This window comes from Leuciscus leuciscus (genome assembly GCF_965113295.1).
Source record: "Leuciscus leuciscus genome assembly, chromosome: 6".
Taxonomy (NCBI): domain Eukaryota; kingdom Metazoa; phylum Chordata; class Actinopteri; order Cypriniformes; family Leuciscidae; genus Leuciscus; species Leuciscus leuciscus.
The window spans coordinates 26400439-26426484 of record NC_138730.1 but is presented as its reverse complement, the minus strand read 5'-3'; the positions used below and the strand labels follow the sequence as shown (position 1 = coordinate 26426484).

The window sequence follows — 26046 nt, the reverse complement described above, 5'->3', positions numbered from 1 at the left end:
ACTTTATTAAATAACTTGTACATACAAAGTTAACTTTGCACTAATTATGCTAGTACAAAATCTCTATCTGCAAGTTAGAACGCAATGTGGTCTTAAACATTTACCCACACATTGTAATGCGCAATGACTCAGTGATTCAGTGACTTTTACTGAGTCATTAGGGACTTGACTGTCTTATATAACTGCTGTAGGGCACCTTTAGTGACTGCTCGACTTTGTGTTAACATTTATAGGATTCTTGCAAATGAAATTCTAGCTTTTTAAATGTCACTTGATAAATAAATTATAAATTGCATGAGAGGAGTCACACTGAATCCTCCGCATGATCAAGTCAAACAGATGGACAATTACACTCCAGAACACAGGAAAACATATGATAAATACAGGAACTGGAAGAGAGTGTAACTATCTTTCCTTTTTTAGTTTTTCCAAGAAACTGGAGGCACACCGAGTAATATCACCTGCTGGCGGATATTATGTCAAAATAATATTCATGCTCAATACACAGTACACAACTTCTCAGAACCTATTAAAGAATAAATACACTTTATGTGTACAGTATTTGTATTGTATGCACTAATAGACAAGCATACAGTACTCATACATTTGAAACAATAGTAATAAATACTGTAGATATCAGATTTGTATTTGCACATTAACTCTGTAAAATTGATTCTATGCAAGAACCAGATGCATCAAAGAAGTCATTTGATGAAACTGCGTAGCATAATGACGTTAACATAACCAGCTTTCCCATGAGCTCTCACCTCTCTTTCATGCAGAATTATCTCAGGCCTTTTATGTTTCTAGACCTTTATACTCTTAATGATGTCTAACAAGATGCATTTATATCGAGGGAATTTGCCGGATGGCTCTCACTGTTCTGCCTTTGTAGAATCGCTTTATGCTCTTTCTAAGCGCTCTGCAAGTATAGTACTTGATTCAGCTCTCAAAAAGTAATCCACCATGTTAAATATGCGAGTATATCTGTGACAGCAGATTCTGGATGCTTTTAAGTAATAAATGTTGTACTATGTCATTTCATATGTCATGAATTTGTGTTTAGCACAGTCAACGTCTGACAAGTACTTTATTTGCACATCCACACTGCTTCCCTGTCTCTCTGTTGGCGCACACCTCCACCAGCTCTACGATCATCTGCAAGAAAGAGGCAATGTGAGCTTCATGCTTATCTCACCTAGTCCTGTTACTTTTAAAGTAATGGTTCCACCAAAACTGAAATTTGGGTTCTGAAATTATTCAAAGACTCACAAGCTTCAGAGTTACCATTTGAATCAAACTGACGAGATAGCAAGTCCAGTATAGCAATTACTGAATCAATTTCAAGTTATTATTACTTACAGTGCAGTGATGGAAACAAATTAAAATTTGAATTAAATTGGATCAAGAGCTTGTGAATCAGAAATGAATCAAATGTTTGTCGAAATCCAGCCCTACTTTTTCCCATATAAGACCCTTTGACTATCAGGCAGTGAAAACTGAACCCTGAAATGGACCATAAGATTATGAACTGCTTTTTAAGGTGTTATTTATTTATTTATTTTTCATAATTGGAGTTTTACACCCTTTCCCAATTCACTTTCATTTTTTGAAGAGGAGTTTATGAACATGTTTAAAAAATCTCCCTTTATGTTCCACACAGGTTTGGAACGAGACGAGAGTGATTAAATAATGACACAATTTCCATTTTTCGGAGAACTACCCATTTAACAGGTTTCCACAAATCATCACTCTTAACTACAGTGTGGCAGTAGTGCACAACACAACGAAATTTAAAAAGTAAACATAAGTTCACAACTTATGTTTGAACTTCATGTATTCACCGTAAACTTCATGTATTTACAGTAAACAATTCTTTTTTAGGAAAGTTTTGTAATATACGTTTTTTTTCTTTGATAATGTTTCAAAGTTTGTAATTCCTATTAACCAGACTGACTTACAACAGGTGAAATTGTGCCAATTCCCTCCCTGTAATTCTATAATTCACCAAATGGTTTTTATTTTTATTTATCAAATTATATTATAATAAATTATACGTTTTAACCACTTGGTGGAATTGCCAGACGTTCCCTTTGAGATCATGCGCTGTGGTAGCGCGTCAAAGCATTCTACATTTACATTTACATTTATTCATTTAGCTGACGCTTTTATCCAAGGCGACTTACAATTGCTATATATGTCAGAGGTCGCACGCCTCTGGAGCAACTAGGGGTTAAGTGTCTTGCTCAGGGACACATTGGTGTCTCACAGTGGATTCGAACCCGGGTCTCTCACACCAAAGGCATGTGTCTTATCCACTGCGCCACTACCACCCTAGACTAGAGTATTCTAGACTAGAGTATAAATATGCAGCTATAATGCACGTAGGTGATTTTGAATTAATAAATGTCGATATACAATGGTTAGCTACATACTGTTAAAACTAATCATGGTGGTGATATATTAAGACTGCTGACTCTATATAACAATGGCAAGGCAAAAACGTTGTCGCGCTCCGAGAGCCCTCTAGTGGTCGGGAGCATTTCCGTTGTGTTGTGTGTGGTAAATTTTTCATTGTGTTGTGGCTCATTTCCATTGTGTTGTACATTTTCCGTTGTGTTGTGGCTTATTTCCGTTGTGTGGTACATTTTTCATTGTGTTGTACATTTTTCATTGTCTTGTGGATTCATTTCGTTGTGTTGTGGCTTAATTTCGTTGTGTTGTGAACTTATGTTTGCTTTTCAAATTTAGCTGTGTTGTGCACTACTGGGCCACCGTACTTACCAATTATTTGAAAAGGCAGAACAAATCCATCACCTCCACAAACAATGATTTCCCACATGCACATGTACGAATGACACATTAAACACATTTAAACTAAAGCACTGACAGCAGGATGCTAGCGTTAACTGATGATTTACAAGCAGAGCTGTGGTGCGGTCTGGAGGGGTCCTGAAGAGCTCTTTGGGCAGCCTTCTGTATGCCTGTTCATTAATCATCTCTCAGATGAGAGACTCTCACCAGCTGGGGCTTAGAACACTCAAGGGAACATAAACCACGCAGAGAGAGAGAGAGAGAGAGAAAAAAAATTCCAAACAGGTGTCACTGTACCAACTGCATCTCATAAGTAGGATGCTGTCAAGAGCCGAAGCTGAACGGGGGCTCTGATTTCTGCGCTATGGCATGCTGGAATAACATATTGAGCATTGACCTCCTTTTCCATTACCAGATCAGTGTATCATTTCCTATGTTGTTTGTCTTTACACTTGGATGAATAAAATAATGAAATATCAATTAAGTGACACCCCACTCATTTAATGCACTAATGGTATTGGAACCACATTCTGGATGCAGAATGACAAAACAGAATTGAGAGGGAGCTTGTGTTATTGACATAACTGTTCAAATCCTCCTGGCATTTTGTTCTTTATGTCTGAAAGGTCTAAGGAAAGATTGCTGTTTGCTCCTGTACAGCTTTATGGGGCTACTGCCAACTCCCTAACCTTCAAAACAAAATGGATGAGAGTGTAATGGCAAGATAAAATCAGTGAGAGACACAGTAACTCATGTGAGGTATTCAGCATTCTGTCAGACTTCATGTCCAGAAGACTATTGCGCTGATGCCCTCGACAGAAACATGAAATGCTTTGTGGGAAGGTTTTGACAGTTCCTCAAACAAATGTAGATGAAATCACACAAGAACTGATGTGTTTCTACAGAACGGGAGTTGCATGCAAAACAAATCAATATGTAATTTCGGTTATCTGGTCAAACTTGTATTTTATGTGACCTTGACACCATTTTTTAAAGTGTAAATGTCCAGTAGATGTTTGCGATAAAATACACACATATCTTTGGATGATAAACACACTGTAGCTGTAGCTCAACTGATGGGAACACTGTGCAAGAGACATGCCTCTGCCTGCAGGCTCACTGCCATGTGGATTGAATATTTGTGATGCATCGTATAAGCTTAGCAAAATGTGTCAAAAAGGTTAAAAAAAATAGGCAGAGTCTATTTACACTATGTTCAAGTAGCTGACCTTGTTGCCAAAGGCGATTTTGACCAACTTGCCTGACATTGCTCAGACTATTTACCCTTAGTAAAGTGCATTATTTCGGTTTAACTTTGCTTAAAAAAAATTCAAAAAGCACATTCAACATATCTAGCCTGCATAATAATTCTTGTTCCCTGAGATTTGATGGTTTGATGTTGATGTTTTCCATAGTTTCCATTTCATGCTACAAGACGTGCTATTTGATCACGTAACAAATAGCGGTTATGTAAGGTATAATGTACAGCGAGCCGGTCATTATCGCAAAACAACCCCTGACAGGGTGATCATGACCCTGACACAAAGCTGAGAGTTCTTGTATTATCCTGGAGTGGTTTATTTTCAGAAAATGACAAGCTGAAATGTACATTATCCCACTTATTACATGGCTACTTACCAAATAAATAAATAAATGGACATGACATATTGATTTGAGTTTAGATTACTTCATCATATGAGAAGAGGCAGTGGAGTGATACAAGAGACATGAAACATGAGTTTTAGGAGACTTCATGGTTGCCAAAGACAATGGTCAAATAGTTCTGCAGTTTTAATAACATTTGACCACAGAATGCCATAACCGACCAGAATAAAATAATTCCAGAAAGTCATGAAATAAACGTCGCTAACATTATCATCATACTTTTAAAGTTGCATGTGAAATATGTCTATCAATATAATTGTCACGTCTTGCCATAAATAGCATATTTTAATATTTAGTAGCTTAAATTGCTTTAAACCGGGTTCACAATGTACGATTTTGGCTATCTGGGATCGACAGCCAGATTAATGACCATTGAGATCAATTTTACCTCCAAAGAAATTCTGGCAGCGTCAGAAGATTTGACGCACAACCCTGTCATGTGACTTCTCCTACAACAAAATCAAAATCAAATAGGAGCGTTGAACCTGATGACGCAATTAGTGAGACAACAACAAACCACCACTTGCTTCACACACATTGTTTGTTTTTTTTTGTGTTTTTTTAAGATGATCAAAATCAACGCTAGAGATTGTTTTCGTTTGCTAGCCACCATTTCTATCCCGCATGTAAATGCAGATCACGTCACTAAACGTGTCACGGATTGATGATGTAAATCTCTGGACGAGCCTTCTTGTTTGAGTCCGTTTTTAATGCGTCTTGACTGCCGTGGAGTCTGACATCAATGACAACTGAGATCCCACAGTGTGACATGGCTTACAGCGTGGATCATGTTCGCACAGTCTGACAAGCAATAGTTGCAAAGGACTATTATAAATTGTACAATGTGCAGTAGGCTTTTAGATAAAAACATCTGCCAAAATGCATACAGTAAAATGTTAGAATTTTTTGGTTACATTATGGAAGATTTGGTTAGATTATGGAAATTGTATTATTTTACTGTTAGTCTTATAACCTTAGCCATACAAAATATACCCATTACATTATTTTGCACAAAAATTCATTACATTTGATGTCCCCTTTTAAATGGTCACAGTTTTTGTATTTTAAAGCAGCACTGCATCACTCTATCCAGGTTGAGCTCTCTGATCTATGGTTCAATAAGCAAAGATGTCTACAGAGACCCCGTCTACAGAGAGAAGCTAGTGGGAAATCTACAAAAAGCAGCTCTTTTAATCCAAAGCAAGGACAATTATAGCCAAAACTTCTAGTCATTTTTCCCTGCAGGCATAATGCTGCATTTCTAAACATCAGACCTGGAGATTAAATCTCCTAAATCATTTTCCCTGGTTCAACACAGCCCTTCCCTGGTTCATCATCATTAGTAGTATTTTCATTTGCTGAGAACGATGGTTAAATAGGGTGGAAGGCCTGAAGGGACGCCGTTGTCATCTTTAGAGTAGAGTATGTCAGCAAGACAACAGTACAAATAAACATCTTCAAATTATTTTATTTTATAGGACTCATTTGTCATGCAAAGAGCTCTAAAAGCTCACCATGTAAATTGAGAACACACCTCATGAGAGTAAAGTTCAGTGATATGTTATCAGAGATTTACAAGCTCATCTCTCCCCAGGGAGGTCAAACAAAATGACAAAACAAACGCTCTAACAATAACAGAAAGTGATTCCAATAAGCAAACTGACATGCATTTTGCATTCATGTTTGTTTCTCATTCTCCAGAGGAACAAGTATAAACAGGAACACAAAATGGTGACTTTATGTCTCATGAATTATTCATTGTCATTTTCTATTGCTATTTTTCTTTTCAATTTTTAGCATTAGCTTCTGTGTTTCATCGCCTCAACAAAAGCGGAGAGGGAGATTTCAGAGGATTTCATTTATTTGCACTTAATGAATACCCCTGCATGCTGCCGAATTCAAACGGGAAAGGCTCAAAGGATGGATCATTTGTTATATCTGTTGTTTTGTTTTCAGACCGAATTAGCTCACGCTCACTTAACTTCAAAGTTTCAGGCGAACTTTATATTGGAGTTCTGCAGTCTACCATCGTTTTATCCATCACTCCTGTCTCGAGTCATGCAAACTCCTCTAATAGCCAATCAAATCTTGTTCTGTGTCTATTTGTTTCTGTGTTAGTGAATGAGAGGACTTAAATGAGTGAGAACAGAAGAGTCTCTCGCCTGCTTTCCACACTACAGCTCTGAGAATTGGTGGAGGTCCATGCTCAGCAGGGAACGAGAAGGCGGAAACAAAAAGCGCAGATCGTGTACGTTTTCTCTCAGTGCTGCTCTAACGCACATTACAAGAGGAAGGAGTGAGAGAGGGAGGAATTGTCCAGTGTAATCCTAGCTCCCCGTCTCATTCAGCCTCTGACAGACAAGGGGAGAAATAACCATCAGAACTGAACCCTAAAGCCTCTTTCCCCCAGCCCTTTGTGACCTCCTGGATTGTGATGTTGCCAGGGGAAACAAGGCCCACTCAGAGAGGAAAGCAGTCTCTGTTGGGACCTGACCCATCATTCACCAGGAGGGGCCACTCGTTCCAGTTTTGGAGCCTTGAATAAACTCGCCACACAATGCACCAATGGGCAATCAGCGTGCCCTCTGATCCGCTCCACGTGCCTACTTAGAGGAGGTGTGTTTACTATTGCTGCCCCCTTCTTTGGTGGAAAAACATCTTTCCTTCCAAAAATAATATTAAATATTTGTATATTCACAGTTTACTCCAAGGTTAATTAACTTTGGAAAACAAACGGGGGCCACAAAGCAGGTCTTTATCATCAAGAGCCACACTTCTGATTTATATAGTAATTAATTTTTTAATAACAAAGTATATAGACATGTGTGGTGGTATTTTTGTATATTATAGTTGTATATATATATGTTTTTTTGACAATGGGTTAGAGTAGACAATGAAATGGTGTAGGGTGTAGAATGGTGTAGAGCCTCTTTTTGCAGCCAATACATCATCAATTGGTCTTGGGAATGACAGATACAAGTCCCGCACAGTGGCCTGAGGGATTTTGAGCCTTCCAGGACATTGGCCAGGTCACTATGTGATGCTGGTGGAGGAAAACGTTTTCTGACTTACTTCTCCAAAATGCCCCAATGTGGCGCCAATGCGGGAGAAGTTCAATTCACTTTCATGTTTATCGAACCATTCTGTCACAAGTACAGAACGGGTTTTGAGCCTCTTTGAGGCTTCTCGAGTCCGAGACAGTGAATGTGGACTCATCAGAGAACAACACGTTTCACATTGTCCACAGCCTAAGATTTGCACTGCTGGAACCAATTAAACCGACATTTGGCATTGGCACGAGTAAACAAAGGTTTGGTTATAGCAGCCCGACCATGAATATTGACTCTGTGGAGCTCTCGACAAACAGTTTTGGTGGATACAGGAGAGCCGAGGTGTGGGTCAGACAAGGGGTCGGACAATGAAACTGAAACACTGGCCAATGTTGGAGGTTTCACGCCTATATATGGGTGGCCTGGTGGCCAATCTTCACTGATTTTACATTCCATCAGTAAGAGCTTGAGAGTTTGAAGGTTAAATTTCCAGAGCAATAGTACTATTGCAATCCACACAACATAATGGGGGACATATCAGAGTTCAAAAGAGGACAAATCAGCCTTGCTGGCTGATCTGTGACCAGGACAGCAAGTCTTTGTGGTGTATGGAGAGCTATGATATCCAGGGTAATGTCGGCATACCACCACATTGGATGAACCCCAACTAACAGGAGTAACTGTTGACGCAAGAGAAAGGGATAAAAGGGATGTCTGAAAGGGATGTACAGGTACTAACCCGGATTGTATCCAAAAATTATAAAACCTTGAATTAATGCCTATTGTCTGATTATCCGGGAAATTAAAGAGAGTACAAAATGAATGGCACTTCATCTCTTTTTTAAACTTGATGGATGAAAACTGAGTTTGGCATCAGGGCAAAAACAGATGCACATTATGTAACACTTAACATACTCAGAACCGGCATACATTATAAAATTGATTAAGTGAGTCATGTTTGAAACGGTTATATAAAAAAAGCATATTTACAACACACCTGTGACTGCTCATCATTAAATAATATGTGCTCCAAGTTGTAACACTGCTTGGTAACTGTAACCTGTAAGGGTTAACTGTAAGGGTTTTCAAACAAAGTTTATAAAATAAAGAAAAAATATTTGCCTTCTATATTGTTACTGTACTTAAACTTGATCTGGTCTCTTATGCTCACCAAGGCTGCATTTATTTGATCAGAAATATATTAAAACAGTAATAAAGTGAAATATTATCACATTTTAAAATAACTGTTTTCTATTGTAATATATTTTTAATTTAATTTATTCATGCATTGACAAAGCTGAATTTTCTGCCTCATTACTCAGTCTTCAGTGTCACATGATCCTTCAGAAATAATTCTAATATGATAATTTGATGCTCAAGAAACATATTATTATCAATGTTAAAAACAGTTGTGCTGCTTAACATTTTTGTGGAAACTGTGACTATCTTTGTTTCAGGATTCATTGATGAACAGAAAGTTCAAAAGAACAGCATTTATTTGAAAAATGAATCTTATTGAGATTTAAATGTCTTTACTGTCACTTTTGATAAAGTAACGCACCCTGAATAAAATAATTCATTTCTTAAAAAAAAAAAATTACCCCAAATATAAATATAATACAATACATAAATATAAACTTGATATAAAATTGATTAGTTTAACACTTCTCAAAATCATTATCAACCCTGAGCAGATTTACAGTTCATTTTGACAGTCCTACAAAAATACATTCTGTAAAATGGTTTTCTTTTCTCTTATATTTTGTATACAATAGCAGGTCGCGGACCCCATCTTAAAAACCCTTGCTGTAAATAACCGACATGTTCTTTGTGTTTAAACTGGGCACGGGCTGAAAGTGAAAACTAAATCACTCCCATTCTAATCAACAATGCTGTCTACATTTGAAGCGCTTGCTCTGCGACACTTTGCAGAATACAATACATTACATGGTTCAGCACAATCTCTGCCACTTGACACATTTCTACCATTTTTTATATTGTCATACCGCCCTGCTGCTTACAAAAACAGTAAGATGGCATGTTTGTGATTGTTACTGTTGATGTCAAGCAGGCTCCAAAGCAAAGGCTCGAGGGCCACATGTTGAGTAGCGCTGTCTTGCTCCACACAGCATGTTGCTACAAAGCATGACATTTACTGAAACAACCCAGAAACTCAGCATGTACTGTGCAACAATGCTCAAATTGTGGTTAAAATAACTCAAAAATCATCATCAAGTCCATGTCAGAAAAGCGATATTGCAAGGCATTTTCCAATTATTAATGCGCAGCCCTTTAATCAATACATTTACTGTTCTATGAATAATACAGAAGTGTCATTGGTCAGCATTTTGCTAGACAGGCCAGAGGAAAGAGGAGATATTTGTCAGTTTTTTGCACAAATCAGCTCCTCTATATTCTGGGTGTTTAATCTATATTCCAACGCAGATAGATATCTTTGTTAAGAGAACACACCTGCTTTATATGTATGAAAACTCGGCGAGATTTAATGAAGCTGAAGAGCACTCAATCGTGTTTACTTCTTCTGAGGAAAAAGATACAAGAGTCCGTTAAGGCTGGTGTCAGTGATACACTAAGCCGTGATGGACAGATGAGTCCAATCCTATTCAATAAATGGAGGACTGAGAGCGATGAGAAGGCAGAAGGCAGTGTTAAATCGGCCTTTCTCGTCCTCATCACATTTCTCATCCTCCGCTTATTGATATTGATTCGAGAAGCTCATTACAGTGGCTGACTGATGAATGCCATGAATCAGCACAAACACTGTGGTCTGAAATCTTCTCAGATCATTTTGACGAACTCGGTAAACGTGCTGAGAGTGCTGAGAGGATTTAATAAGGTTCAAGACAGACAGTCAAAAGACATCCAAAACGCTATATAAACAAATCCTGATTGGTTGAAATGACAGATGTTGTGAGCCCTCTCATGTTTAATCAGTTATAGGCTGAATGCATTGCAAATAGAAAGTGATTGCTTTTTCCTTCATCAAAAAAAGAAGAGAAAAAAAAAAAGACCAGTGGAGCAGGAAGAAAAGTTATCAAGCTCCATACTGAAATACACACTCCTTAAAGATCCTCTCCAAGCCTTCTTGACCATACTTGACTCCTGTTATCTGCTGACTAGAGTGCTTGCTTCAATTCAGAAGAGTCGATACTTATTTTCAGAAGAAATGGCAATGGATTGATCTTGTTAAGGTGGTACAAAAAAACCTTTAAATCCTTGAAGACAAGATGGTTAGTCTTGTTAGCTTGAATGTCCAGAGGTCTCATCAATCACTGTCTATCCACAGAAAATGTAGAAAATACAGTTTGTGGGGGACTAGTGGCAGATACAACAAATTAAGAAACCAATTAACAATATATGTATTTATAACTGCTTAATTAATTGATGTTAAAGGGTAAAAAAAATCTTCGACTAGCATTTTGTCAATAAATGTCTATTTTTTTTGCTACATTTAAATTACGTTCGTTTACTTGTCAATTTAAAAACTTTTTTATTATTGTATTTTATTGTTACATTTAACTACATAAACAGTGTAAAATATACCGCTCAAAAGTTTGGGGTTGGTAAGATTTTTCAATGAAATGCTCACCAGGGCTAGCCTGGCTAACGTCAGACCACTTTCTCTTTGAGACGTGGTCTGGATACTACATGTTCATTTTCTCGTATTTGAGGCGTGGTTTACGAATGCCCAGAGCCGTTTATTGGGCGCTACAAATGTCTATCAAATGCGCCTGTACGTAGCTTATAGCCAATCGTTTCAAATTATACCAGATGACGTAAGTAGAGCGACAGATATTCAACGAAGAAGACGACGATGGGTCAGAGATTTATGTGTACACCAGAGAGTCCTGCACGGGTCCGATTTTGAAAATTCGCACCCGACCCGCTTAAAATAGAACCGACACCCGACCCGCACCCGAAATAAAATCAGTTTAGACTATCACATTATAGACACTTACAAAAATGTTTATTGCCAGGTCATACAGAAGTTACACGACAATTAACACAAGGACAACTTCAGCCGAAGCTGTCAAAAGGCCGGTACATTAAGAACATGGCTAACGTTACCACACAAATCGAACAGACGCGGCTACACCACTATATGCCACGCAATTTCGTCTAGCCTACATCTGACAATTTTGGGTTCAAACACGCCCTGCACACCACACATACTAACAGTGTTAAATATGAAAAATACCGTTCGATAGAACGGCTTTGTTACCAGTTATCTGCGTGCTTCCTCAGGGATGAAGTTCCACATTTGCGGCTATCCAACACGAAAATGTTTGCAGCAAAGCTTTTTACAATATTTTCTTCAGATAACTCCAAATTTCTCCCACACACTGGACTTGATTTTTGATGACGTATTGTCGACAACTTTACAATCTCCACTAGCTATTCTTTTCTTCAACTCCTCAGCATCCATCTCGACGACTGCAAGCAGATCGCGCGCGCGGTTATGATGAATTTTTAAAAGTGGAAGTAGCCTAGGTAACGTTATAGATCCTGGGAGGGGTGGCGCGTCGGCACAAATAAACTGATGTGGATTTTAAATTATTTTATCAACTTGAAATACAGGCATATTTTTGTAGATGAGATGCTTGCTAAACTAAATATGCATATATTTTTACGTCTGTCATGTTGGATCCATAGATAAACAAACTGCTTCGGTGTGTCGCATATACTTCGTCATCGTCTTGCTGCTCCCTCCCCGTTCTGTGATTGGTTCCCTATTTCAGGGGAAAAATTAGCCCATGGTAGCCAGACTACCTTGCAGCGTGAATAAAATCGCGCTGCTCAAGGCAGTATGGGGAAACCCAGGCTACACCAGGGCTGCATTTATATGAACAAAAACAGTAACATTAAGTACATTTTAAAATGTAATTTAATTCTGTGATGTGAAAGCTGAATTTTCAGCATCATTGCTCCAGTCCGCAGTGTCACATGATCCTTCAAAAATCCTTCTAATATGCTGATTTGGTGCTCAAGAAACTTTTATTATGATATATGTTGGAAATAGTTGCTGCATTTTTTCTTCAATAAATATAAAGTTCAAAAGAAAAGCATTTATTTAAAATAGAAATCTTTTGTAACATTCTAAATGTCACTTTTGATTAATTTAATGCATCCTTGCTGAATAAAACCACGAATTTCTTTCAAAACAATCATTTAAAAAAGAAATGTTACTGACTCCATATTTCTGAACTGTAGTGTCATTTGAAAATTAACTCTTAAAAATGAAATTAAAACGAAGGAATCAATTTAAGTGGCACTCCTAGTCTTCTCCACACTCTCAGACTGCAACATCAAGAAAAACAGGTAGAATCACACAATAAAATCAGTCATTGCCAGTCAGTAATCAAGATGAATGTTTGAGCTCTGTAAAACTTCTAGATGACTAACAGAACGACCATGTTCTCTCAGTTTATAAGACAAATACAAAGACCACCAGCAGCACGGCTTGAGAAAACAGTGTCATGTCATATAGCAGTTTCCAAATCTGAATTGTGAAATGTGAGCTTGAGCAGTCATGGAAACTATATTCTGTGGCCCAGCGGTCCTCCCACACTCTCTGCCAGACTCTTGAATGTCAACGCTGAGCGAAGAACCTGTGCGTTGAATTGCCTCTCAAGCCCTGTTTACCGACAAAAGTTTTTGCAAGTCACCTCTAAGCCTGCATAATAACCCATATCAGAAAAGGGCCTGAGATTGCAGGGCAGAGCATTGTGTGCATGAGAGAGGCTTGTATAATTGTACAGAGCGACATTAAACCGGGGTAGAGTAGAAGTGAAATAGCCCTCTAAGGAGATGAGGTGGTCCAGGATTGGGTCTGGATATAATGCATCGCTATCACTGTGCTGCATCAATGTCCTCTGTGGCAGAGATTAGCACTGAGGAAATCTATCCAACACAAATAGACCATAACGAGACAGTAATTTTGTGGGTTCAAGGGGAAAAAGCACTTTTCTTCAAGCCTCAAGAACTGCAGGGTCTGTTTAGAGGGGTTTCCAGGGAAATGGTCTGGTTATAAAGTCACAAGCTGAAAAAAATGCATTGCATTGTGTGGAACAATCTCATTGCCTATGCCAAGACAGTTTTTTGGGAAAGTGGCTTCTCAGTGACACTAATAATTTAAAAGCAATAACAATGTGAGTCGAGTAGTGATGCTGTCATGGTAAATCAAGACATGTCAATCTTAGCGATCAAAGCAATCCAGGCGAGCTACACATCTACACACCACAAAGACTTGGTATAGTTTGGTCTCTAACTCTAACTGAAATAAATATGCTTATTATATTCTGCAAGTTGAGAATAGTGTTGTAACGGTATGAGATTTTCACGGTATGATGACCGTATCAGAAAATATCAGTTTCACAGTATATGGTATTAAACAATCATTTCTTATTATTACCATCATTTAAAATGACCGGTAAATTAATTTAAAAAACGATTTTTTTGGTTGAACAAAGGCTTCATTCTAACAAACTTGAAACCATTTGTTTGTTTTGTTTATTAAAATTGCCATCATCAAAAACAAGTCTAATCAATTAAATGTAATAATCGATTATGGATTAACAACTTATTTTTATCATTAATAATTTATTTTAAAAATAATAGTGTAATAGAATAAAAATCTTTTTACGATTGAATACAAATGCTGGTAATCAAATGAATGCATAAAACTAATATTTTGATTAATTACATTTTTGATAATTTGATTGATAACATTTATTTTAAAATGTAATCAAATGAAAATGTAACTAATTTTATCTTTATAAAAAGTGCTGCACAATTTTACTCAAATAAAACATGGACAAAAAATATATCCCTTAATGTTTAAATAAATGTTATTATTATTGTTATTATTATTTTGAGAAGTACATTCTATTGTACAATAGCAATATATTTCTGTCATAATTTCTTCAAGTTTTGAGTGTATTTGACAATTGGTAGGTGGCGGCCTGGAACAGTCTTCTTGCAATTTTCACAGACCATGTTGTGATGTGATTTATTGCACAGCTCTACTTTCGATTTATTCATCCATCCATCAATTCAAACGTTTTATATAACATCTGCGTTATACTGTAAATTACATTTTCATGACTGGACTCTGTGATTCAAAATTAGATATCTATCCTTGATGACAACTAGCATTTGTTTTTTCTAAATCCAAACATTTCTAATACTGCAAATTTTAACTTCTTTTTCGTTATACCGTTTCAACCCTGAAGTCTATCTGTTGTGTACGATAATTTTACAGATCACATATTCATGTTAAGTAGTTGTTTTTTTCCTACAATGAAAATAGAGTACTTCTAATATGTCAGCAAATTTAAAACCAATTGTTAAGTGATGGTCATATTCCCTATATTCACTGTAAAGCCAAGATTCTAAGCTTTAAAACGACACCGATTTTGTTGGTTAAGCAAGTGGTTGTTAAGTAACATTATTACTTAGTAGTTAATCAAGTCATTTATCATTCATTTAAACAACGATCGATTATGAGAATTTATGTAGACTGACATCCCTAGAGTCGAGTCATTGCAGGAGCCATCTGTGTGCATTCAAAGAACAGTTTTGTGTTACAACATTTTCTCATGGTGAACATGCAGACTCGATTTTTGAAGTTCTTCAACACTTCTAAATAGTTCCACATTGCACAATGTAGTCTAGGTCAACACAGATTATCTTTACAGCAGTAGTTCTCAATTGGTGTTACTTCAGGATCCAGATGTTAATTTGGACATCAAGTGGAGAACTATCACAGTATCACATGCACTACCATTCAAAAGTTTGGGGTGGTAAGATGTTTTAATGTTTTTGAAAGAAGTCTCTTATGTTCACCAAAGATGCATTTAATTGATAAAAAATACAGTAAAAACAGTAATATAGTCTTCTCGCCTTAAAATCAAAGATGTTCATCAATGATTATATATCAAGAACAGGGAGACGTTTGTGTACATTTTGTTTTGCGATTTCACCTTAAAAAAATTAGTCTCTGCAACGGCATTAAGCGATTGATTGCTGCGCTCGTCTGTGTAAACTGTGAAGAATACGCATGAGCCAAAACACTGGCAACAAACACTCAGCATGATTTCAAAAACACATTCCAGCGCCAGATCGCCTCCTATTTAAGACAAATTAACGTCATCTGGATGTGTTATGTATGTCTGTGCAGCAAGATTTTTCAAAAAAGTGCCACCTCCCCCCAATCCCACCTTCAAATTATGTATTGATGAATGTTTCAACTGTCATACAATGAAAGTCAACGGGGTCTAAAACAACACTGAAACACATTGACTTTCATCATATCAAAAAAGCACAGATCTAAAGTATCTCCTTTTGTTATCCACAGGTCATACAGGGTTGGAAAGACATGAGAATGAATAAATGATTTAATTTTTTAGGTGGACAATGCCTACAAGGTTAAACTGAATATTCTCCTCACCTTTTTAATGCTCAACTTTTCGAGTGACCAAACTGGACAGTGAAGGGCAGTCTCCATTTTTGACAACAATAACTTGATGGCTCCTGAAATGTCAACTTGGCATTTCACACTCTTTAAAATTGGGGTTTCTAAACCGTTCAATGGTTGTAAGGCTCTGATGATTTCTTTTGTCAAAGTATTTGAGTGTTTGATCGCTCTTGGCTCCAGAAAAAACAATCTGCACAATGATGATATGTGGAACAAAGACAATGTGTAAACAAAAGAAAGTGCATACGGAGCGAGAGAAAGGAGGAAAAGGAGTAGAGAGAAAGAGTGAAGCAGGAGGAGCGAAAAAGTGACTGCCAACCCCTGTTTTTACTTTCTTTGTAACCTTCTTGCATTTCCCCAAAACCCTCCCCTGCAGACTGGCTGTAACACTTGTACCACATGCAGAAATAAGGCAAGCAATGGGGAAATGAATTATTTATACGGGCCTGCCTTTCAGAATTAAAGTGAGCACCATGAGACTCCCTCAACGTGAGCAGAAAGGGACAGGGGAGCTCAGAGCCAACACACTGCGAGCGACAAACACAGGTACACACACATAAACACACATAAAATTGATGCAAAACACAAAGAGGGATACCATTTTCATGACAAACATGATTCAGGCCATTGAAGACCGAAAAAAATGACAGGAACTGTTTATTTACAATTCTGTTGACTAGTAGCCGTTGACCTACTCTCTGAACCCAGTAAGGCTAGTTAATCTGTTTCATCTGCACTTAACTACTGGTAATGCAATACAGTCAACAAAAACAAGACAATCTGCATCCTTCATTTTAATTGTACAACAGGGATCACTATCAGCTGGGTGGATGATGCTTTGGCTTAAAGGGATATTACACCCAAAAATGAAAATTCTGTCATTAATTCCTCACCTTCATGTCGTTCCACACCCATGAAACCTTTGTTCTTCTTCGGAACACAAATGAAGATATTTTTTATGAAATCAGAGAGCTTTCTGTCCCTCCATTGGGAGCTACGCAACTACCATATTCAAGGTCCAGACCAGAACAGGAAAGACATCATTAAAGTAATCCATGTGACTCCAGTGGTTTAACCCTAATTTTTTGAAGGGACGCGAGTGCTGTGTTTGATCCCAAAAAATTTTTTTAACACTTTATTTACAAAAATACTGAACACCACGATGCATGCATGTTGTGTTGACCTGAGAGCTGACATAATTTGGATAATATTATTTTGTAAATAAAATGGTAAAAAATGTTTTGTTTGTTTGTTTTTTTTGCGCAAACAATTACTTTAATAATGTCTTTACTACCTTTCTGGACCTTGAATGTGGTAGCTGCGTAGCTGTCAATGGAGGAACAGAAAGCTCTCGGATTTCATCAAAAATATCTTCATTTGTGTTCTGAAGATAAACGAAGGTCTCACGGGTGGAACGATATGAGGGCGAGTAATTAATGACAGACTTTTCATTTTTGGGTGAACTAAGCCTAAGGGCCATATGTCATTTGTCTGCAAAATAAATATAAATAAATGGATTAAAATAAATAATTATCCACTAATAAATCCACTATATTGGTGCAAATTTAAAAACGACTATCACGGAAAGGTTTCAAAGACCAGCAATTCTAGAAATATTAAAGTTGTGTTTTGTCATCTCCAAATGCACATACTATTTCCTACAACAAACTTATGCCTACAGCCCCTCATATTAGAAAACAGACTGAGAGAAGTAAGATTTCAGAAAATTAATGAGTTCTCTGGGGGGTGTAGAGACACATGCTTAGTGGAGGGAAACTTAAAAAATAGCTGCAGAGTAAGTTGCCATGTTTTGCTAGAGAAATGTTCAAAACAGTCTGGCAAAAGGTGAATAAATTATTACTTGGTCACTGAGTGCATTACAGGAAGCAGCTCTTATGGTCCATTAGAGAACATCACTGCCATTAATCTGAGCAGCCAAAGAAGTCCCATGGGTGAAAATGTGTCTGGCACCTTGTGTGGCATTGGGGCAGAGAGAACCTTCTAGTCAAGTCGCTTTACAGCAAAATGCTGTGCTTCTGACCACAGGCTACAATTGGAGATCTTAACAGTTCCTTCTTGAACTAGTTCCTTAACCCCTAAGAAAAGCAGATTAGAAGGTTAACTGTTAATAAACATTGATTCAAACTCAAACTTCAACAGACACATGAACATACACATGACTTGCATGTTTGTGTGAAACATCCACACTGTTTTGTTTGAAGTGTATCCAATCAAGTACTAAGCAGCTCTTTCTGATATGATGCATAAAATATTCCTCAGGGCGTTAAAAATGAGTGATGCCATCCCTCGCTCTCTACGCCATCTACTTCATTGATATTCTTAGCAGTACATTTGGCATTAATACCAAAAAGAGCATGACATAGTAAAGAGATGCAAAAGGGGCCACAAACTGTCCTTCTCTAATGCCTGAAACCTCAGGGCTTTAGTTTCTCCACCCACACACATGCAAACTTTATAAAGTTTACTTAGCTGTTGTCTTTTTAAATACGTCTCACTAAAAATGTTTAACTCTTGTCATTACATTTTACTTTTGAGGACAACTTTTATTCAAAAAAAATACACTGTCACCAATTTGTCAAATACTTTAATCAATACTTTCTTCTTTTTAAAAAAAATTAATTAAATTAATAAATTAAAATGGTAACTACGACTCAGAACTTAATATAATAATATTCAAAATATTGATTGTTAAAAAAACAGATAAAAAAAACAGTAATTCTAAATACATGTAACCCTCAAATTTGAAACATATGGGGCATCTTTGTCATTTTTTGATGAAAATTTTACCCTGTGCTCTATTAAATATCTGGCCCTGTTACAAACCCATATAACTGACTTTCTTCTGTGTTACATAAAATATATATTTTTCCATATAATGAAAGTTAATGGTGACAAAAAAACCAAAAACTAAAAAACACGACACTAGTAGAGCAGCACGATTAATCCCATCAAAAATTGGTGATCTCAATTCCAACACTGACAAAATCTTATTCCTAAACGACAATGATTCATCTGTCTATCTATTACATTTTTACATATTAAGTACAATCACAGCGAACATTCAACGCTGCCGCTGACCTGGAGAGAGCAGTTGTCATGTTTTACACAGTAACAGGCTCATGGTTTGTCTTAAAGTATATTAAAAACACCACATAGATATATAAACAACATTAAAAACTTGATTTTCACCAAGCTTAACAGTAGTAAAACAGAAACACTTTTTGTAGGTACAAAAAAGAATCTGTCAATGACCAGTGGTTATGTGTATTGATGGCTCTACAATTGCTCTTTCAACGCTGGTTAAGAGCTTGGGTGTCTTTCGAAGCACATATTAACAAGATTACTCGGACGGATTATTATCACATACGTAACATTAATCGCCTCCGCCCAGCCCTTTCAACGAGGAGCACTGCCATTATGATTCATACTCTTGACACTTAGGGCCCTATCTTGCACCCAGCGCAATTGACTTAGTACAGCGACGCATGTATCATTCCTATTTTGCACCCGCGCAAAGCGGACTTTTCCCTCCACAGAAGCACGTCGGTTAACTAAGAAATACACTTGCGCTCCCAGGGGCGGTTCAGCGCAAAGAGGAGGCGTGTTCCGGCGCAAACGTTCCTTCATGCTATTTTGCAGGTAAAATAGTTTAAAGTCAGTGGCGCGTTGCGCATGTTATTCATATGCTATTTTAAGGGCGCATGCATGGCCATAATCAATGTAGCGTGTGCACAACGCGCACTTTGATTCTCTCATCTACACAGAAGCAGCAGTTTTCATTTTTGCAAATCATACATTATTACGATAGATAGATAGATAGATAGATAGATAGATAGATAGATAGATAGATAGATAGATAGATAGATAGATAGATAGATAGATAGATAGATAGACAGACAATTTATTATAAAAGCATACATCTAACTAACACATTTACCCAAATTATCATACGCCTGTTTAACCGAAGTTAATTTGGGTGGGTTTCTCCATCCCCAATGTCCCTGACGAGAACGTCGGTCTCCTCGGCTGTGAACCGCTCCTGGCGCGCGTCTGGCAAATCCGCCGTTATAATAGGAATCCGCTTTAGAACAAGCGTGCCTGCTCTTAAAGGGAATGTGAGATGTCGCTCTGATTGGTTTATTTCACGTTACGCCCAAACCACACCTATGAATAATGAAGCTACTTCAGACCAACCCCTTTTAGATTTGCGCAGGGCGCAAGAGGCATTTATCCCGCCGGGAAAATAGCAACAGCGCCGGAGATCCGCCCACAAAGTTACTTGCGCTTTGCGCTTGACACTTGCGTTTCAGATCGTTAAAATAGGGCCCTTAATGTTTTGACTATTGCAATACTCTATTTTATGGTCTTCCCCTTAAAATTGTACACAAGTTACAGTTAGTGCAGAACTCAGCTGTACAAATAATTACTGGAACTCCTACGATGGAACAAATATGCTGGCTTCCTGTTAAACCACATACTGGATTTAAAATGTTGCTTCTTGTTTACAAGGCACTGCATAACCTGGCTCCTTTATACTTATCTGACCTACTTTCAACATACTCACTCTCGAACTCTTAGATCATCGTCTACATTCTCCTTAGTTCTTCCCTCGCATTTGTTTGGCTTCTATGAGATCTTGAGCTTTTAGCTATGCTGCTCCTCATCTGTGGAATTTACTTCCACAGGACATTCACAATAGTGACTCTCTCCCTACTTTTAAATCTCGTTTGAAAATGCATCTCTAAAAACGCATATCTCCTACTGGTTGCAAATGTAAAGGTTGTTTTGTTGCTTTTTTAATTGTTGCTTGTAAATTGTTTTACGTTTTTTATCTGCATGCAAGGTGTCCTTGAGTGTCACGTAAGGCGCCCATAAATAACATTTATTATTATTATTATGATGTAGAGGTATGAAACAGCTTCCCAAACTTCTTTTCAGCCACTCGGTATCATTATTTCTGTGTTACAATAATTCAAGTTACCACAGAAGTACAGGGATAAAAGTTTATATTTCAGATATAAACACTGATGTCTACTTTTATGATACTTTCATGGTGCTTTTTTGCAATTTTGCTCAAAAGTGTATCAAGGTGCTAATCAATAAGATGATCTGGGGTTAGCCAAGGTCTGAAACACAAATGTTAAATGATATCTTATCTCACACTAGTGTAATGTCCTAATCATATGTGAGACCAAGCCTCAGGGAGGGATTTTATCCCACATCCTGAAATCTATGCCTAAGGACTGCAAACAGGTTTAGTATCTGGCTTTTATCTGCCTTTAAACGCACAGACCGAAGCAGAGCTGTGTGTAATGTATTTAGGAATTATGCTACAACCCATTTTAATCCTCAGTTAGAAGGCACTGATAAATAACCACACATAACAGAAATAAAGCAAGTAAAATGGCTTTGGAGAATAATGGCAGAGTTAAACATGCAGTACCTACTGCTCGTGTGTAATAGCTGCCGCTGGCAAAAAGTCATGGGGGATTTGGAGACTGTTGCCAAGAAAAGAGGTTCAATCAATAACCAATCTGTTGAAGTTATATTCTGTGACAACATTCTTAATTAAGAGCCACTGTGGGCATGTCTGCGAGGGTCTGAGAAACACAGACAGCGATGGGCTTGATATAGGACAACCACTTTCCGGTGCTGAGCACAATGGAAAGTTATAGCTTGGTTTAAGGCAACAGAAATTAGAACTTCACGCTACCTAACTCACAGTGGATCATCTATGTCAGGAAACTCTAAATCACAAATGTTCTTGGATGAAAACAGCATTATAACCTTGTTTTTTTGTTCTTTAATACATGTAAAGTAACACACTGGCTGGATGGAAGAACACATCCCGTGTGCTGTGCAGAATTGCCTGAGGACATCTAGCGAAATATATGGACTCTTCATTATATGATGCAGAAAGCGCAAAGTGCCGTTAAGATGTCATTAATCAGCGAGGTCTGATGAGCTGCAAACACTCAGTCCCCGATTTAGTGATTGGATCCCTTATCATGAATTCCGCTCTTCACCTAAAACGAGTGAAGGACATTATCACAATTTATTGAGAGCACTTAATTAGCAGGGAATGCAAGAGACAGATACTGTTCAGCTTTAAGCTATAAAATACTCATTATGTCGTATATCTAAAGTTTTTATTTGACTGTTTTTGAAGTGAGTCAATGCTTATGCTTACCAAGGCTGCATTTATTTGAAAAATATATTTTCATAATCTTTTTTGTGGTAATTTTAGATTTTGATGTGGTAACATTTTTTTTTTTTAAATCACCTTTTGAAAAATTCACGTGATACAAATTTAGTAAACAGTTGAGAAAGAAAATGCATTTGTAACAGTATATTGGATTCACTTTAAAATGAAAATTACCCCATGATTTTCTCACCCTCAAGACATCCTAGGTGCACATGACTTTCTTCTTTCAGACGAATACAATCGGAGTTATATTAATAAACACCCTGACGCTTCCGAGCTTTATAATGGCAGTGGATTGCAACCATCAGTTTGAAGCTCCACACGGCTCCGGGTGGAAAATATATTCATATATATGAATATATGAAAATATATTCATATTTAACACGTTACAAAATAAAATGATAGCTTCCGGCCAAAACGCAGTCTTACTTATGACTTAAGACGTCAGAAATATCATGGCGTATTGAAATATCAGCAGTACGTCGCATTACTCGCATAAGTTGCGCTTTAGACTTAAGTCGAATCCGTATGTTCGTTTGGCCTGAAGCTAGTTATTTTACTTTATAAAGTTTTAAATATAGATATTTTTCTTACACATACTCCTCGCTTTGCTTCAGAAGGCCTTTATTAACCCCCCGGAGCTGTGTGGAGTTCTTTTATAATGGATGGATGCACTTTTTTGAGCTTCAAACTGATGGTTGCAATCCACTGCCATTATCAAGCTCGGAAGCCTCCGGGTGTTTATTAATATAACTCCGATCGTATTCGTCTGAAAGAAGAAAGTCACATACACCTAGGATGGCTTCAGGGTGAGTAAATCATAGGGTAATTTTCATTTTAAAGTGAACTACTCCTTTAAAGTGACAGCAGCCTAATAATCCTGCTGCCATCTGTGTAATTAATGTTAATCAAACAACAAAAGTCATCTTGACTGAATAACTTTAACTATATTTGTAATGTATATTTTATTTATAAAGTTCAGTGTTATTTTACATAAACCTACCTGAACATCTTAAAAAAAACTTATTTTATTTGTATCTTTGTTCATTTGTTTGTGCTAATGCTAATTTATTTGTTCTTATTTAATTTCTAAGTGTTTACTTGTCTTTAATAATGCTTGAAATGTATACTAGTCAGGCTAATTGTTTTTGCTATGGCATTTTAAAACCATAGGAAAAGTTCCTTGTGTAAGTGTTTTTTAGCCTGTTGACTTTTGTTCATGATATTCAGCTGTTTTGCAATGTTTTGCAAAAAGAATGATAACTAATGTTTTTTTCCCTTATTTGAATCGAAACTAAGAATCGATAAGCAGAATTGGAATCGCTAAAATTCAAATGATACCCAACCCTGATATGTATCGGTGATACATAAATGATGAGAGAATTTCTATTTTTAGGTGAACTATACAATTTGTCATTGCCATGAAAGAGTATTCATTTTATATATTTTTTTCATTTTATATTTTTCCAATCATTTCATATTTCTACATGAACAATTCAATACTTGAAAAACATTAAATTTCATAATGTTATTATTATTAGTATTATTATTATTATATCTGCTGTTGCAAATCGTGAGCTTAGAATTATAAGGTTCTATCTCCGTTTAGGGTAGTTCTGAGATATTGAGCATCAAAGTTTTTACATCCCAGCTGGCAAAACTGTTATGTAGTATAATCTACTATTATAGCTCAACAAGACCATCACCCTACAGGTACTTTGAGGATAGAATATCAAAATCCTGGCACATTTGGAAATGGGATTTTTTAAGATGGCCCAAATGGAGATAGAACCTTATAATTCTGAGAGCTCTGATTCTGTTTGGAATTATAAGGTTCTATCTCCACTTTTACAAATAAAACCCCACATTTCAAAGAATAAATGTATATAACCATTGATTTTAATCAATTTATATATTTATAATACAAACACACAGCTTGATTGGATTTTTGATTTTGATTGGATATTGAATCTACTGGAGATAGAACCTTATAATCCCAACTCGGTTTATGTTTTTGTGAGATAGAACCTTTTTATTTGATTAATTATTAATAACTACTAATTTTTTTTTTTTTTTACAAAAATAACACCACACAGGCATTAATAAACACCTAATGGATCAGATTATGTCAAAAACTCAATTTCGACCAAAAGTGGAGATAGAACCTTATAATTCTAAGCTCACGAAATTACTATGTAAATGCATTTATACATCCTTTGTGCAACATTAGACTGTGTAAATGCACCTTTTTGTTGTGTACATTGCCTTTTTAGCTTTTGTGCTCTGAGGTGTAAAAGCTGCAGAGAAGTGATAATTAACAAAAATAAATCACAAAAGAAGAAATCTCATTCCATCAGCACAGGAATCCCACAATCTGATTTTCACATTTCACATACAGTTGGTTTATTCAATGACTGCTGAACAAGCATGTGTCAGGTCTGAAACTGCACACCCTAAAACAATACCGAGCTTCTGTTCCACAGCGCCGCAAGTGCTCCGACAGCTTGAAAAATTCCTTGAGTTGTATTCCCAAGACAGACACAGCATACTGTGCAAGCATTGAAAGCAAGATATACAGCAAAAGCAACATCCACAACCATTGCTATGTATTTAAAGAGAAAGATTTATGAAAGTTCACTGGAAAAAGGACAGTCTTTTTCCCCCCAGATTGCTTGTGGAAAGTGGAAAAACACGCATTAATGTAGTGGTTTGCCACAGGTCTTACTGTAGCCCCAGGGTTAAAGCTGCACCTTGTGCTATTTATAAACGTTTAAGAGCATTTAAAAAGTGTAAAAAGAGCACGTTTATGTAATGGTATGATTTAGACCAGCATGTCTATCTCAAAGAACATGTTTTATTCTGTTTTTCTTAGATAAACATACACAGTTGCTCTAAATACTGAAATGTTTAAGCCTTGGGAAAACCATGAAACTACATTAATACACATCAGATACTGAGATGTAATTAGGGTGTAATAGGGCTTGCAAACTTAAGCACTAAAACACTTTTACCATGCAAAGTAAAATATTTACCACTGCTAATGTTGAAAATTCGGATGAAAATACCGAACAATCAGGGCTAAAACTAAAAACAGAATGGTGCACTTTGACGCGCTAGCGGCACTACAACCAAATGATATAACCAAAGGGGATGAATCTTTAACCAGTGAACCTACATATTTCAAGACATATTCCCATATGACAATGAGTCACTGGTGAAGCACCTGGAGAGTGCAGTAAAATCAGAAAGAGACGTTCAAACAGAGAGGGAAAGAATAAAACTTAACTAACAACCATTCCCGTTTCCTGACAGGATAGTGCTGTGTTTTGAAAACATAATTCATATGGTAAAAGATTTCAGCACTGTGGCCTTAAATCGGGACCATCTCTGCAGAGACAGCTGGGTGAAAACATCTTGAAAATACATTTTTAGCCACAAAGGTTGTAAACCTGAGATAGACAGGAATGACAAATCAGAACATGAGCGTCAAACCTCTTTACTGTGCGAACGGCTACTTGAGCTTCTACCTGCTTTGTCTGACAAGAGGAAATTTGATACACTTCTGAGTATCCGAGTGCTATCTCAGTGCAAGGCAAATGAGCATGAAGAGATAAATAAGTTTCATTTAAAAAATGTAATTCCACCTAAAAACAACAGAGCAAATGTGAATGACTAGACCAACTGAGAAGGGTACCGTATAAATCTGAGCCGGAGTGCTTGAGATTCTCCCCATGGTTAAGACAGCTCAAAGATGGGTATTTCAAAGCCGTTACATCATCATCATCAACACAGCT

General features: G+C 37.0%; 1 protein-coding gene across 2 annotated transcripts in view; it reads right to left on the bottom strand.

Annotated features, from left to right (window-relative positions):
* Positions 1 to 26046, bottom strand: part of efna2a (ephrin-A2a) — a 59608-nt gene that overhangs the window by 29423 nt on the left and 4139 nt on the right. The gene's annotated exons all lie outside the window — the stretch shown is intronic.